At 37.2% G+C, this 16497-nt stretch overlaps 1 long non-coding RNA gene across 1 annotated transcript in view; it reads right to left on the reverse strand.

Moving 5' to 3' along the window:
• The window catches only part of LOC131280063 (uncharacterized), a 218501-nt gene that overhangs the window by 35812 nt on the left and 166192 nt on the right, over nt 1–16497 (reverse strand). The window lies entirely within an intron of this gene.

The raw sequence follows: 16497 nt of genomic DNA on the forward strand, positions 1-16497 counted from the left end.
GTAGAGAGAGGCCTAAAGAGCCCCCATCGTTCCAGCCCCCAGCTGCCTGAGTGTTCCCAGTCTAGGCAATAGGCTGTGATAGTCTTCACCATGACCCCATCCCCTACACCATCATGAGAGATCCCAGAAAGAACTGCCTAGCTAAAAGCTATCTACTCCCAGATTCATGAACAAAATAAATGATTGTTATTTTTTATAAGCCACTGTTTGGGGGTGGTTTCCTGTGCTGTAGTAGATAACTGCAAAAGATTTTGCAAAGTTCCCTATGAGATAGATACTGTTATGAGCCCCAGAGTCCATGCCCCTAACCACTACACGAGTTGTCTCTCCATTTAAGCTCATAACATGAAACCAACATATAAATGAACTAGATAACCCTGGCCATCTGATAGATTTCAAAGTCACAATGGCCTTCCAACAAGATCTGCATATTTCAATAAATGCCTGCCAGTGCTTTATTATTTTGTTCATTCCACTTAGCTCAAGATAGAAGTTACTCTAGAGTTGCAGTACTTACAGCTTTTTCAAAGTATGCGTACAGCCGGTCAAAGTGAAGCCTGGAAATACCTTTAATGCCCACAGAAAAACAAAAATGAAGACTTACAAGGGTTCACTGTTCAGCCACTGTATCTTAACTTGTGGTGAGAAGTCTGAATAACAGAAAGTACTATCTACCAATCTGTAGACCTGCAGATTGGGAATATAGCTATACCACAGAAACTTATTCAAAACATATTCTTGGGAAATGGAAGTGGCTCAAGCAGTTAGGCTCCATATAGGAGGTCCAGGGTTCAATGTCCAGGGCCTCCTGGTGAAGGCAAGCTGGCCCATGTGGTGAGCTGGCCCACACAGAGTGCCAGCCCATGTGGGAGTGCCACCCCATGCAGGAATGCCGCCCTGCACAGGAGTGCCGGCCAATTAGAGAGCTGGTGCAGCAAGATGATGCAACAAGAGACACAGAGGAGAGACAATGAGAGACACAGCAGACCAGGGAACTGAGGTGGTGCAAGAGAATGGTTGCCGCTCACCCACTCTGGAAGGTCGAAGATTGGTTCCCAGACCTGCCTAATAAGAATACAAGCAGACGCAGAAGAACACACAGCGAATAGACACATAAAGCAGACAGTGGAGGGAGGGGAGAGAAATAAAATTTAAAAAATAAAATAAAATAAATAAAATAAAATAAAAAATACATTCTTAAGGAAAGACTCAAGTCTGATAAGTGGATTCCCTAGACCAGAGGTCAGCAATCTATGGCCCATAGGCCAAATCCAACCAGCCACTCTTCCTGTAAATAAAGATTTATTGCAACACAGCTATATCATTTGTTTATATATTGTCTGTGGCTACTTTCCAGCTACAACAGCAGAGTTGAGTAGTTGTGGCAGAGACCAGGTGGCCTCTTTTGTGATGCAAAAGATATTTACTGTCTTGCCCTTTGTATTAATCAGCCAAAGGGATGCTGATGCAAAGTACCAGAAACAGGTTAGTTTTGATGAAGGGTATTTATTTGGGGTAGAAGCTTACAGTTACCAGGCCATAAAGTGTAACTTCCGTCCCTCACCAAAGTCTGTTGCCACACGTTGGAGCAAGATGGCTGTCGACATCTGCCAAGAGTTCAGCCTCCCTCTTCCTCTTAAGGCTCTGTGGTCCCAGCTTCTTCCAATATCAGCTGTAGGCTGGGATAAGTCTCGGCTCTCTCCCAGGGCTCATTTCTCTCTGGGCTCAGCTGCTCTGCTCTCTCCACAAGGCCAGCTGCGAATGGCTCGTCTCTCTTCCTGGGGCCTCTGCTGTGTCTACTGGCGCCTTCTCTCTTCCGTCACTTATCTGCTTCTCTGTGTATTTACTTCCCAGGGCTCCAGCATCCAAAACTCTCACTTCCCTTCTCTGTGGGGTGGGGGCTCAATGTCATACTGATGCGGTCCAATGAAAGCCTTTCTTTTTAACGATTTATTTATTTATTTATTCCCGCCCCAGTTGTCTGTTCTCTGTGTCTTATTTGCTGCGTCTTCTTTGTCCACTTCTGTTGTTACCAGTAGCACGGGAATCTGTGTTTCTTTTTTTTGTTGTGTCATCTTGCGTCAGCTCTCCGTGTGTGTCGCGCCATTCCTGGGCAGGCTGCACTTTCTTTTGCGCTGGGCGGCTCTCCTTATGGGGCGCACTCCTTGCGCATGGGGCTTCCCTACACGGGGGACACCCCTGCGTGGCACAGCACTCCTTGTGCGCATCAGCATTGCACATGGGCCAGCTCCACGTGGGTCAAGGAGGCCTGGGGTTTGAACCACAGGCTTCCCATGTGGTAGACGGATGCCCTAACCACTAGGCCAAGTCCGCTTCCCCAAAGTCTTAATCATTATTTAATCAAGTAAAAGTGAAAGCTCTGAGTCCAATACAATCTAATATGCCCAGAGGAACAGACCAGTTTACAAACATAATCTAATATCTACTTTTGAAATTCATAAATATCTAACTGCTATACCCTTCCTTTTCAGAAAAAGCTTGTCAAGCCCTGTTCTAGGTTAAGTGAAGTGTAGCTCTTTTTTACATCCTAAATATCTCAACTCATCAACCACCTTTTCTTCATTACTGTTTTAAAATTTTTACTTCTGAGATATTTAAAACATACAGAAAATAAGACTAAATAGTAAATAATTCACACCTAGACCTGCTATTGAGATTAAACAGATCTTAACATTTTGTCATATTTGTTTCAGTTAGACTTTAAACTTAAAAGAAAGAATACAGCTAATCTAAAACACATCTCCTTCCTTTTCCTCCATCTACAGAGGTTATCATTATCTTGAAGTTGGAGAGTTTCCTTCCTATTCATATTTTTATATTTTTACTACATATTTAAACAATGTACTACATACTTGTACAATTTTTATGTAAGTACTATCATGTTATATGTATTTTTGGTAATGCTTTTTCCACTTAGCATTGTGTTTTTGAGATTCATCAATATTGATACAAGTAGATCTAGTTCACTCACTTTCATTGTATTCTATGATTAAACCATAGTTTACTATAAACCTTAGGAGAAACAATTCAATTGTTTCTATTTTTCTCTTTTATTAATACTGCTGTAATAAACGTCTTTATATACATCTCCTTGTGCACAAGTGTATGAGTTTCTCCAGGGTTTGTTCTAGGAATGGAATGGCAGGTCAAAGGGTCTAAGTGTGATTCATTATCTTCCATTGGTCCTTCTGGATCCTACCTTCCACCCTTTCCCATCCTGTCTGGGCCCTGGAGGCTGAACTGTGTTGTTTAATCATCAGGTTACCTCTCATTCTGCTTCCAGTTGAGTGTAGCAAGTGAAGAGGACCAACAGGAAGATGAGAAGGGAGGAAAGTGAGGTTGAGACATTTGTTTATCTAGTTCCCTCCTGCAAGATTGAGAAACTGGCTCAAGGTCACTGGCAGACTTCTCCTCACAGCCCTCTGTCTCCAGGTTCCACTACCTGTTCTGTCACCTTTCCCTTTCAGGCTCGGGGGTGCGAAGGTCCCGCTAACATGAGTTCTTGGTACAGTACTATTCCCTTTGGTTTTCCTGAACTCAGTCCATACCTGAATAGTCCCATTATGAAACTCCTCAAATTATACCTAAATTTGAATGTGCCATCTGTTTCCTGCCAGAAGCCTGACTGATACAATCTGCATCTTCAGTTTAACAAAGTCTTTGTAAATTGCTCCTCATGGTAGTTGTATGAATTGGCACTCCCACCAACTGAGCATCTTGTTATATATTTATTGGCCATTTGAATTTCCTCTTCTGTAAATTGCGTGTATTTTTTTGCCCAATTTTCAAACTTTTTCTTTTCCATGCTGATTTAAAGGAGTCCTTTAGATAGACTGAATACTTCTTCCAATTAGCCCTGGCTGGGGCTTGGCATTTGACTTGATTTATGGTTGTGGCTTTCAGTTTTAAGGTAGTCAACATTTTCAATCTTCGCTTGGTTTGGCTTTTTGTAATTTAAGGAATTCTTTCCTAGCCCGCTGTCCTAAAGATATTCTCTTCCAAACGTTTTAAAATTTTGCTTTTCCCATTTAGATTTTTTTCTCGTCATCTTGGCTCTCTGCATGGGCCAGCTTTGTGTTCACCAGGAGGCCCCGAGAACTGAACCCCCCATATGGTAGACAGGAGCCCAATCACTTGAGCTATATCTGCTTCCCCCCATTTAGATCTTTAGTCTATCCAGAACATAATTTTGCATTTGCACCAATTTATAATGTCACATCTACCATATTTCAAGATTCCATGTATACAAAGGGCACTATTATTTTCTTCTATTAGTCTATATGTCTATCTTGGTCCCAACAATGTGCTGTTCTTTATGAAAAGTCTGGATATTGGGCAGGGGAAGTATCTTACCACCTCCCTCCAAACCTCCTACTTCTTCAAAATTATTTAAGGTATACTTTCCCAAGTACATTTTTGGTTTTTGATAATACCCTCTATCACACTAAAATATTTTCTTCTATTTCTAACTTTCTAAGTATTTTAATAATAAATAATAAATGTAGAATTTTAGATTTTCTGCACTATGAAAATCATCTGACTTTTCTTTTAATATGTTAGTAAAATATGTTATACTAACAGATTCTCTAAGAATGAACTGTCTGAGTTCCTGAGATAAACCCTACTTGGTTATATTATTTTTCTTAGTCAACAGCCAGTTTACCTAGAACTTGTGCATCTATGTTCATAAGAGAGATTGAGCTAGAATCTATTTCTTGTGCTATTCTTGTCTAGTTTTGGTTCAATAGCTCACAAGTGATCAGTTTCTCTCTCTTTATATTTTGTGAATTAATTTAAAAGATGTTATTTGATTTTTGGAGATTTCCTACAACTCACCTGTAAAATCACCCAGGTTTGCCAGTTTTTTTATTAAGTAGATTATTAATTGTTGTTACAGTTCATTTAATAGTTATAGGTTTAGTCAAGTTTTCTGATTCTTACTGAGTCATTTTTAGTATGACACATTTCTAAATAATTGTCTGTTTCATCGAAGTTTTCAAATCATTATGTAGGGGGATGGCTTTGCCATGGTACCTTAATGACCGTGGACATATCCACACAGTCCTTATAGGCAATGCTCAACCAGTCTGACCTAACTCTTGGCAGAACACCCTGTGATCCTCCCAAGAATGTGGCAAGATAGGAAATCTCATGTGGAACTATCACAAGGCCATTTCCTATCTACCTGTCGTTCTCAATCGAAGTCTATCTTGCAAGAGTTGGTCATGAGACAGTTTCTAATCTACCTCCCTGGTTCTGACTTTCCACCTCAACCTTCCTGCTTAAGGTACAGCTCAAGCTACATACTGCTTAACTGTAGTCTAGAATTGGCTCCCCCATGGCAGAGTGGCCCACCATTCATGCCATCTGTCATGCCACCTTTACTTTTATTGTTATTCTGTGGAACAAGGGATATTGGAAACTGATATCATGCTGATCTTGCTTTTGTTGACTATGTAGGTAATAAACTGTCTGTATCCATGTAGGTTTGCTGTGTCCTTACCCACTGAATCTATGCCAGAGTAGCAAGCCCACCTCACTACTGCAGTAGTCAACGCTGCTTAGAAACTGCTTGACCACTTGACACATTAGCATGAAGTTAACAGTATTCTTTATGATTTTTAAAATTAAAATCCCATTTTCATTTTAATATAATTTGAGATTTATCTCTTGTTTTCTTATTCAGTCTTATTAGAGATTTGTTCTATTTGATTAGCCTCTTTTCTTATTCAGTCTTATTAGAGATTTGTTCTATTTGATTAGCCTCTTCAGAGGCTCAACTTTAGTTTTATGGATTGCCTATTTGTTTGCTTGCTTGTTAATAATTTATTTTTTCAAGTTTTATCTTCATTATTTCCTTCTTTCTACATTCTTTAGATTTATCCATTCTTTTTTCAACTTCTTACAGTGGGCACTTTAGTACATTACTTTTCAATCTTTCTTTTTCTAATATTTGCTTCTAAATTTGCAAATTTTCCTCCAAATACTTTTTTTTTCAGTGTCCAGTTGCTTATTGCCAGGGTGTAGAAATGTAATAGATTTTTATATTGATCTTGTTTCATGAAATATTGCTAAACTCATTTCTTAGTTCTAATAGATTTTTTTAAAATTTTGTTGTAACATATATGTAACACAAAATTTCCCATTTCAACCATTTTAAGTGTACAGTTCAGATGTATTAATTACATTCACAATTTGTGTTACCACTTCCATCAGCTATGACCAAATTTTTCATCACCTCTAAAAGAAACTCTGTACCCATTAAGCAATAATTGCCTATTACCCCTTCCTTGGCCCCTGAAATCTCTAATCTAATTTCTGTCTCTCTGATATACACTAGAACATTATTCAGGCATAAAAAGGAGTGAAATTCTGATACATGTTATCACAGGGATGAATCTTGAAAACATTGCATTGAATAAAATAAGCCAAACAAAAATGGACAGTGTTGTATGAATCCCCTTATATGAAAAATCTAGAACAAGTTCTAGTAGTTTTTAAAGTTGGTTTTATGGAATTTCAGCCATGTCATACGAAAATAGAGAAAGCTTTGTACCTTTCTTTCCAATTTGTATGCCTTTCCTTTGCGTGTCCTGCCTTTAAAAAAAAATTCTGAACATGAATTAAATTTTGTGGTGACATATATACAACATAAAATTTCTCATTTTAACCTCTTTCAAGTATACAATTCAGTGGTGCTCATTATGCACTGGATTTTCAAAGCTGATAAAGGTCCACTTATGCAATGGCTCGCTAATATTACCTACTGATGAAAATCTGCCTTCTCAATTCTGGATATTATACAGGCATTGATCCATTTCTCAAATTGAAACATACACAAGTTTATTTTTACTTCCTATATTTGGTCTTGTTTCATTATCATTTAGAAAATCATATAATCTCTCGGGTCACACTCAAATGTTTATATACCTTAAAACCTCCATAGTATATGAAGTTGATCTTACAGAAAATAAAAAGGAACACATTTGGAAATTGATCTGAAATTCGGGACATGTTTCTATACCATATAAATATAAACCCCCAAGAAAGCCACAAAAATACTTAATATTTGCAAGGAAATTTTTAATTCATTTACTTCATTTATGTTTATGGTTCATGAAATATTCCACACTTTTCTCTGTAACTTTGTGCCATGTGTACAAGCATGTGTGTACCAAGCAGAAAAGATTTTAGCTCTGAGCACTAAATAATTTTCTATGAATGTTTCCTGCTGGCCAAAGATTTCCTCTAAATACTATTTTAGTAAATAGTAAATATTAGGATGAGAGGCTGCATCTCATAAATTTAGGTTTGTAGGATTTTGTTCAGTTAGGAAAAATTCTCATTTCAACAATTATTTTTTCTTTGAGTGACAAATTATTTAGAATTTTTAAAAATTTACAAATGAAAAAGGATTAGTTATCTTTTTATTAATGATATCTAATTTTATTTAATTGGAAACAGAGATGTAGCTGTTTGATGTTGAGTCATCTTCCCTTTGGAGTTTAGTTGAGTGTTCAAATTTTAAAACTATGCCAAGTATTCCCTCAAAAAGAATTTGTGTTCTCTAATGATCATGTTTAGAGTTCTCTGTATTTCTTTTGAATTAAGCTCATTAATTTTGTCCTTCAAATATTTTATATTCATATTAAATTTTGCCTATTTGATCTAGCAATTACTGAGAAAGATATGTTGGTCTCCCACTATGATTACAAATTCATCAATTTTGCCCTATAATTCTGTTAAAATTGCTTTATATATTTTAAGGCTGCCTGCAAATTGTTTTATCTTCTTGCTTTATTGTTTTATCATTATGTAATGACACTGTTCTTATTTAAGAGTGTTCTTTAATCATAGAAGCCATATTGTTTGATATTAATATCTCTGTACAAGTTTTCTTATGATTAGCAATATATTTATATTTTTGCATCCCTTTATTTTTTAATCATCCTCAGTCACTATATATTAGAAATAGCTCTTCTAAACATTATATTGTATTATATCCAAGCTGAGAGCTTCTGTCTTTTAAGTGGTGAGTTTGGTCCATTTCTAATCATTTCATTTACTGATATATTTAAATTTGTGTTTACCTTCATATTTTGTGCTTTCTACTTACCCTAATTTTTCTTTTTTCCTTTTTCCTGCCTTCTATTGGAGTGAGTTTTATTTATTCCTCTTCTTTCAAATCTGTATTGATTTAAAAGTTCTACTATCTGTTGTTTATTCTTTCAGTAGTTACCCTTAAATTTTGAAGATTCACACTTACTTTAATATCCATATTTAATCTATATCATAATTCCTAGTAACAATATATTTTAACTCTACTGCTTCTCATCTTTCACATTATTGTTGTCCTATAGTTTATATATATTCCAGATTAGATATTACTACTACTTTATAGAATAAGGCTATACCCTTTGTATGTACACAAAATTATAATTATTTTATTTGCTTATCATTTTTGTAACCCTTTCCTTCCTATTAGATTCATTTTCCTTCTCTCTGAAGTATGTTCTTGAGTAATTCTTTAAGGGAGGGTCAGTTAGTGGTCGCTTCTGTTAATCTTCATGTAAAAATATCTTTATTTAACTTTCACTTTTGGATGATAATGGTATAGAATTCTCAAGTGATGGCTGTTTCCCTCTCAGAACTTTGAAAATAACATTCCTTTGTCTTCTAGCATCTACTGTTGCAGTTGAGAAGTCTGTCAGTCTATCCTTCTCTGGTTATCCTTTCTCTGATTTTCTTTTTTTTCCCTTGGAGTCATGCAGCTTCCCCAATATGGGGCTTTTTTAAAAAAAAGATCTTCAGGATTCATTGTATTCCCTGAATCTGCAGTTCCTTGCTTTACATCAATTCTGAAAAAATATCAGCTAATATCTCTTCAAATATTGCCTCTGCTCCAGTCTCTGTATCTGTGCATTTGAAACTTCTTCCAGATATATGTTGAAAGTTCTCATTATTGTACTCTATGCTATTTATATATTCTGTCTCTTCATCTCTTTGTTCTATATTTTTAGAGCTTTCCTTAAATCTACCTTCCATTTCACCAATTCATTCTTCAAATGTTTTTCATTTGTTGTTTAACAATTCCAATAGATTTTTTCCCAATGACTAATTTCATTTACAGACATTATATTTGGTCCTTTTTAAAATCTGCTTGTTTGTTCCTTACATTTTGACAATTTAAAAATATTATTTTATATTCTCTTTCATATTAGTTTTTATTATCTCAAATTCTTAGACCTTTAATTCTCCTCTTTGTTGCATATCCTGACTTTCATTCAGAAATACTGGAGCTTGAATCATGTCCTACACAAAAGACATGTTGAAGTCCCAATCCCTGTTCCTGTGGTGTGGCCCATTTGTAAATAGGACCTTTGAAAATGTTATTAGTTAAGGTGAGCCCAAATTGAATGAGGGTGGGCCTTAATCCAACATGACTGAAGTCCTTATAAACAAAGGAAATTGGACATAGAAAGAGAAGCCATGGGAAGAACAAGGAACTGGAAGTCAATGGAAGTCAGAAGAGAAAGGAGGGGCATTGCCATGTGACAGAAAACCAAGGCACTCCAAGGATTGCGGGCAGCCAGCCTCAGAACACTAACAGAGAAACTAACCAATTTAATAAACCCATCAAGATAAACAGATACCTAAACATAAGCAAAAAATTGCAAGTCATACTAAGAAACAGGAAGACATGGTCCAGTCTAATGAACAAACTTGAAAGCAGGAGAGGATGCACAATGTGAAACAACTAATCAAGGATGTCTAAACAAATGTCCTCAGTCAACTCAGTGAAATGAAAGAAGAGATAAAAGATATCAAGAAGACACAGGGGGAATATACAGAATTGTAAACATACATTAAAAGATAACAGATCTTATGGTGATGAAAGATACAATGCAAGAAATTAAAAATACACCAGAAGCACATAACAGCAGATTTGAGCAGGCAGAGGATAGAATTTGTAATGTCAAAGATAGGACATCTGAAACTGAACAGATAGACAAAAGGAAAAATTCATCAGGGACTCCAGGAATTGAATGGCAACACAAAATGCACAAACATATGCATTATGGGCAACCCAGAGGGAGAAGAGAAGGGAAGGGGAGCAATAAGAGTGTTTGAGGAAATAATGGCTGAAAATTTCCCAGCTCTTATGAGGGACATGGATACACATGTGCTGGAAGCACAACATACTCTAAGCACAATAAATCCCAACAGACCTACCCTGCGACACATACTTATCAGATTGTTGAAAGCTCAAGACAAAGACAGAATCCTGAAAGCAGCAAGAGAAAAGAGATCCATCAAGTATGAGGAAAACTCAATAAGATTAAGTGCTGACTTCTCATCTGAAACTACAGAGGTGAGAAGGCAGTGGTATGACATAATTGGTACTGAAAGAAAAAACTGCCAGCAAAGAATTCTGTATCCAGCAAAGCTGGCATTCAAAAATGATGGAGAGTTCAAAATATTCAGAGATAAACAGAAATTGAAAGAATTTGACAACAAGAGTCCTGCACTGCAAGAAATACTAAAGGAAATTCTGTAGTTTGAAAGGAAAAAATAGGAAAGAGCAGGTTGGAGGAGAGTGTAGAAAGGAAGATTATTGGTAAGAGTAACTAAAAAAATAAAATAAATAAATTATGACATACATCAGCCTAAAGAAAAAATGACTAAAGTAAGTACTGCCTTTACAGTAACAACATTGAATGTTAATGGATTAAACTCTCCAATTAAAAGACACAGACTGGCAGAATGGATAAGGAAATATGACCCATCTACATGCTGTCTACAAGAAACTCATCTAGACCTAGGGAAACAAACAGGTTGCAAGTGAGAGTTTGGAAAATGATTTTACATGCAAACAGTAATCAAAAAAGGGCAGGAGTAGCTATAGTAACATCAGATAAAATAGACTTTAAATGCAAAACTGTTGTAAAAGACAAAGAAAGACATCATATATGAATAAAAGAGGTACTCTACAAAGAATAAAGAACAATCAAATATTTATACACCTAATCAGGGAGCCCTAAAATACTTGAGAAAAATGCTGGCAAAACAACGGGGAGAATAGACACCTCTGCAATCATAGTGGGGGACCTTCAATACACCATTATAACCATTAGGAAGAACACTTCAACAGAGGCTCACTAAAGAAGCAGAGACTTTGAATAATATATTAGAGTACCTAGATCTAATGGATTTATACCAAACATTACACCCAAAGGCAGCAGAATGTACAGTCTTCTCAAGTACTCATGAATTATTCTCCAGGATATAACACATGCTAGATCATAGAACAAGTCCCTGCAAATTTAGAAAGATTGAAATTATACAAAGCACTTTCTCTGACCACAATGGAAGTAGTTTACAAATCAATAAATGGTGAAGAACTGGAAAAGGCACAAATATATGGAAATTAAACAACACACTCTTAAATAATCAGCAGGTAAAGGAGGAAATTGCGAGAAAAATTAGTAACTACCTTGAAGTGAATGAAAATGAGAACACAACCTATCAAAATGTATGGGATGAAGCTAAATCAGTGCTGAGAGGGAAATTTATAACCCTAACTGCCTACCTTATAAAAGAGGAAAGAGCTAAAATCTAAGACTTAACAGCACACCTGGAGGAACTAGAAAAAGAATAACAAACTAATCCTAAAGCAAGCAGAAGAAAAGAAATAACAAAGATTAGAGTAGAATTAAATGAAATTGAGAATAAGAGTTCAGATATAGACCTTCACATATTTGGCCAACTGATATTTGACAAGGCCACCAAGCCCCACTCAAGTGGGACAGAATAGTCTCTTCAGCAAATAGTGCTTGGCGGATGTTGTATGTCCTCCCATGGCCCACTGGATGGAACATGGGAAAGTGTGGGCTATGGTGTGGAACACAGGACATGAGGTGCAGTGATGCCCGGAGATGTACTCACCAGACGCAATGGATGTGACATGATGATGGGGGAGAGTGTTGTTGTGGGGGGAGTGGTGGGGTGGGGGCAGTGGGGGCGAATGGGGACCTCATTTTTTTTTAATGTAATATCTTTTTAAAAAATGAATAAATTGAGTAGAATTTGGAAAAAAAAAGAAATTCCAAAGTTAATATTGTTTCTGTAAATTTATCTTAAAGCACTAAATACAAACTCTTTGCATGATATATCAAAATGTTTCCCTGAAAGAATCACTTTCTTTTTCACAATGCTATAAATCATTGCAGAGGAATGTAAGTCTTCATAAGGAAGGAAAATAAAGATTATTAAAATAAAAAAAAAAAGCAAATAGTGCTTGGAAAACTGGATATCCATATCCAAAAGAATGAAAGAAGATCACCATCTTTGCCCTATACTTAAATTTACTCAAGATAGAACAAAGACCTAAAACAAGAGCTAAGGTCATAAAGCTCCTAGAAGATAATGTAGGGAAGCTTCTATAAGAACTGGTAGTAGGAAATGGTTTCATAAACTTTACACCCATATCATGAACAATTAAAGAAAAAATAGATTAATGGAACCTCCTCAAAATTAAAAACTTTTGTGCCTCAAAAAAGTTTGTCAATAAAGTGAAAAGGCAGCCTACTCAATGAAAGAAAATACTTGAGAACCACCAATCTAATAAGGGCCTAATACCCAGCATATATAAAGAAATCTTACATATCGAAAATAAAAGATAAAAAACCCACTTAACAAATGGGCAAGAAATTTGAATAGACACCTTTCCAAAGAGAAAATAAGAATGGCTGAAAAGCACACGAAGAGATGTTCAACATCACTAGCTATTAGGGAACTGCAAATTAAAACTACATTGATAAATCATCTCACATCTAATAGACTGGCTGCTATTTAAAAAAACAGATAACTACAAATGTTGGAGAGGATGTGGAAGAATAGAAACACTCATCCACTATGGTGGGAATGTAGAATGTTGCAGCCACTGTGGAGGATTGTGTAGCAGTTCCTCAGGAAGCTAAGTATAGAGCTGCCATATGATCTTGCAATCCCACTACTAGGAATATACTCAAAAGAATTGAAAGCAGGGATACAAACAGATACATGTACACCAATGTTCGTAGCAGTATTATTCACAATTGCCAAAAGCTGGAAGGAACCCAAGTGTCCATCAATGATTATACAGATAAACAAAATGTGGTATATACATATAATGGAATGTTACTCAGCTGTAAGAAGGAATGAAGTATTGACACATGTGACAGCATGGATAAATCTCAAAGACCTTATATTGTGTTATGTAAGCCAGTCACTAAAGAACAAATATTGCATGGTTTCACTGATATGAACTAAGGATATTGAGCAGACTCACAGAGGTAGAGTCTGGAAGACAAGTTAACAGGAGATAGGGAGTAGAAACTGGTGAGCCAATGCTCAATCTGGGCAGAATCTATGATAAGGTGGATGTGGGAAGTTTGGCACTATATGGGGATGGTGGTGGTGCAGCAATGTGAATGGGGTCAACAACGCTAGACTGTGAAACTGAGAGGAGGTGGAAGATGGGTTGGGGTACCCATACAGCTGGACAGGAGGGCTGGAGGAAGGAACAGTTGCACTCTGGGGAGACAGAGCACTGTGATTGAGAATACAACTGTAGGAGTATTATTTTAGCAACTATGGCAGGGGAGGGTCACTTGTATACAGTGGTGGTACTGGGGCCATGTGTAGGGAAGGGTGCATCTGGATCATGCCTCTATGGAATATGAATGTGGTCATAAGGTTTTATTTCAGTGGTTGGATACTCACACAATAACCAACAAAATATTAAACTCCTATAATGAGGAGTCCTGCTACATTCTCTAAAAGTGTGGCAAGAATCTCTAGAGTACACAGGCAGTGCCTAAGTTTAAAAAAATAGACCAAAACACCAAACCCTTAATATTAATGCTTGTATTTATAAATCTTGTTGTAGAATTGAAACCTAGCCTAATAATATCTATTGTGTAAGAATCATTTCCTGAAAGCCTCATTGTTTCTCAAATGTGGACTCTCTCTAAGCCAAACTTAGCATATAAACTCTACCTTCCCCCTACTGGCATGGGAAATGACTTCTAGGGATGAGCCTCCCTGGCACTGAGGGATTATTACCAAGCACCAATTAGCTATGCATTTGAAAAAAGACCTTGACCAAAATGGGGAAACATTAAATACAAGAGTTTTTATGGCTAAGAGATTTCAAAGTGAGTTGGGAGGTCATTTCAAAGCTTATGCTCATGCATGTGTCAGGCAGATCTCACTGCCACAGTAAACAAAACCTCAAGCAGGAGTGCTCCTGAGAGCACTATAGGCAAGGTACACAATTCAATGAAATCAGTACCCTATTGGTGACCTTACCTTAGAATATATAATAACCTATTTCCCCAAAGTACCAGAGTTGGGTTCATTTATAATTTCTCTACACATAATTCTTCTACCCTTTTTATTTGAACCTCTAATTAGCACTATACCAGTAAATATATGTCCCAGAAACTTAAATCTTCCATCTGTCCATATGCCAGTTGAACCCTGAATCTCAGCAGAGTTGCAGCCAATACCTACTCTCCAGTTTATCAGACTTCCCCAGGACAACTAACAAAAGGTTGATGATGGATCACCCCATCCCCAAAAGCAAAGAGCATCTACAATTGCAATCAAAATATTTCCTTCTATCTGCTCCATAAGATCTAAACTCCCTCTCATTCTGAAGTAGAGTGGGTATCACCACCCCAAAATCCTCAAGACTGAGGAAAGAACAAATGTAAGGGGGGAATGCAACCATGGACAAAAAGGAGGCTTATTATTGTGTAGAAGTGAAAGAACTTGTAACATTGATGTAAAGATAGTGTTAACCAGAGGTTCTGAGAGGAGGGGAAAGGAAGAATACTTGGAATACAAGGCATTTTTAGGACATTCAAATTGTTCTTCATGATAATGCAATGACGGATACAGGTTATTATACATTTTGACAAAACCTATAAAATTGTACGATGAAAGTATAAACCATAATAAAAACTATAAACCATGGTTAATAGCAATTCAATTTTGTTCATCAATTGTAGCAGATGTACCACAATAATGTAAGATGTTATTAATAGTGGAAAGTGTGAAAGGAGGAGGGGTGGGGTATATGGGAACCGCCTATATTTTCTATGAAACTTTTCTGTAATCTAAAATTTCTTCTAAAATAAAGTTTAAAAATATTTCAAAATTGTATGGCATGCTTCCCTGCCTTCTTCCGAAGAACAAAACACAAAAATAATTTTATCTTGTCTTAATGACTCAGGGCCATCACTTCTAACCTCAAATATTGTGCTGAAAAGGAAGAGAAAACTTAGACTCACTGAAGAGTACCTGATGCCCAAAGTCATAACCGCAATATTTAAGGATATCAGGAAAAAACCTTCCTAACCACCCTACTATCCCTCCTCCTCCAGGCAGAATTAGCTTCACCTTCCTTAGCACTCCCAGAATGCTTCGTGCTTGCCAGATCCAGCACCTATCACACTGAACTCAATTTTTGGTTTAATGTCTATCCCTGCCCCGGTGTTTTGATGCCTCTAATTGTTTTGAATTCATCTCTGAATCCCAAGACCCTAGACAAGGTGAGTCTCTATAAAAGTTTGCTAAATGAGTGAAAATCATATCTCCTGTCTCCAAATCCAGTGCATGGCTCTGTTCCACACTGCCTCCTATTCATCTAAGGAAGGACCAAAGCCCATCTGGAACAGTCCCACACCCAAGTGCTCCTGAATCAGCATTCCCCCCCGCAAGGTCAGGGTCTACTGAGGCTTCTGTCCTGGATAGCAGGATTAAGCCATATTCATTGTAGTGTCTCTCACGAGGCAGTACACAGCACCTACTATAGGGCTGGGCACACCTCAGGTGCTAGGAAAGCCTACATGATGGAAATGAATTTGGCATTCATTTTGAATTGAGGTGCCTCAGACACAGAACAGTGCTGACTTGGGAAATCGCAGCTCCCACAGTGACTCACACATCAAGACCTCTTTAATGGGGAATTATGGAAATGTGCTGCTGGGAGCTGTCTTAATTAAGAACAACTTGATCCTGATTGTAGCCTCTGCAAGGACTTCCCTCCCCTGTCCTCCCTTCTTTTCTCCTTGACACCTAGAGGCAGAATCCTGCTGCATTAGACAAGGCTTTCCTTCTCCCAATCATGCTGCTGACAGGCTCAGTTTAGTAATAGTTGAGCTAGTTGGAGATGGCAGCCTAAATAGACAAAAGATAATCAGGCTGGAGATTCTAAGGTCTGACTTCCCATCCCAAGTTTCCAAACCTCAGCCCAGAGCCTGACACACTTGATAACTTCCTGTCAGCCTAGATTCCCTCACTCCCACTGTCCCTGGATTCCCCAGTACCGTATTCTATCTTCTTGACCTGGTTTTATTCAGCAAATATTTATATGTGTGAGATCTGACAATCTGTGGCTCCATGTCCTTCATCCCCTTCTTCCTTGCC

Source organism: Dasypus novemcinctus, chromosome 10, assembly GCF_030445035.2.
Source record: "Dasypus novemcinctus isolate mDasNov1 chromosome 10, mDasNov1.1.hap2, whole genome shotgun sequence".
In the NCBI taxonomy this organism is placed as follows: Eukaryota; Metazoa; Chordata; class Mammalia; order Cingulata; family Dasypodidae; genus Dasypus; species Dasypus novemcinctus.